The following is a 1,313-nucleotide window of genomic DNA, read 5'->3' on the forward strand; positions in this document are numbered from 1 at the left end:
GAGGAGGAGGAGTTGAGACACGGACCCCCCGCGGACCCCTAAATACCCCCCCCCCCCCCCTCTTCTTCTTCCCAGCCCCTCCCTCAACAGGGAGGGGACACACACACACACACACACACACACGCACGCGCGCGCGCGCAGAGGCAGAGACACACACAGGCTGTCATTCAGTTCAGAGAGAGAGAGAGAGAGAGAGAGAGAGAGAGAGCTTGCATGCAGTTCGCTCGGGAATGTAAAGTTGTAAAGGATCGCTCGGAGCTCTCAGTCAGCACCGCCCGCCCGTCCGTCCGTCTTTAGGCTACTCTGTGTGACATTTATTATAACTTTAAGAGCAGATCTACCGCTTTATTCAACTCTGGAGGAGGCGAACAGAACACAGACTTTATAGACTTACATCTTCCTGCGCTGCGCAGACCAAAACAAACAATCAAACAAACAGAAAAAGGAACAGAGGATTTATTTTTGACCACCTTCTTGGAGTCCAGCGGAACTTCTTCAACTGGGAAAGGAAAGAAACGTGTGTTTATTTATTTGGACAACTAACTTATTCTGGCCCGAGTATAGGCTAAGGCTTTATGGTATGGTATCATCATCATTGATAGTCTAATATATCTAATCTAAGCCGGCCCGGGAGAAGGAATTAATAACCGTATACGCTATAGTCGTTTCTACTCCGATAGGTTTAAACGCGTTGACGACTGATGTGGGTTTATGTGAGAGATTAATGTGTCTTTATGTGACAGATGAATGTGTCTTTATGTGAGAGATTAATGTGTCTTTATGTGACAGATTAATGTGTCTTTATGTGAGAGATTAATGTGTCTTTATGTGACAGATTAATGTGTCTTTATGTGACAGATTAATGTGTCTTTATGTGACAGATTAATGTGTCTTTATGTGACAGATTAATGTGTCTTTATGTGACAGATTAATGTGTCTTTATGTGACAGATTAATGTGTCTTTATGTGAGCTGCAGCTCACAGGATTTATAAATCACCATGGCTTGTTTCCATTCGGGTCCTTATTCGTCATTATATTCAATTCATCAAATCCATCACTCATGATGATGATGGTGACAGCAGCAGCATATCTTCATATCTTCGCCAGGACGGAGGACTAAAATAGATCCAGTTTGTTGAAAACGACACACAACGATCTCGCACACCGTACGTACACGCGCGCTGCGTGGAGCTAGCCGGGGACGCATGACGCACACACGCAAATGTGCACTATTTTCATGATGAATCCATGATTGACAGCATGCGGCAGATCTGATATTCTGGAGAATTAACTTCAACTGATCTGCTCTGGT

The 1,313-nt window shown here is 44.5% G+C and overlaps 1 pseudogene across 1 annotated transcript in view; it reads left to right on the forward strand.

The window, feature by feature from the left end:
- The first annotated feature begins 224 nt into the window (after positions 1 to 224).
- The window catches only part of LOC308329614 (isthmin-2-like), a 20,534-nt pseudogene continuing 19,445 nt past the window's right edge, over positions 225 to 1,313 (forward strand). The window contains exon 1 of the transcript XR_013966234.1: positions 225 to 1,313. This exon is cut by the window's right edge and continues 1,454 nt beyond it. The product of XR_013966234.1 is annotated as an isthmin-2-like (transcript).

This window comes from Protomyctophum bolini (assembly GCF_963924005.1).
Source record: "Protomyctophum bolini genome assembly, chromosome: 15".
Classification (NCBI taxonomy): Eukaryota; Metazoa; Chordata; class Actinopteri; order Myctophiformes; family Myctophidae; genus Protomyctophum; species Protomyctophum bolini.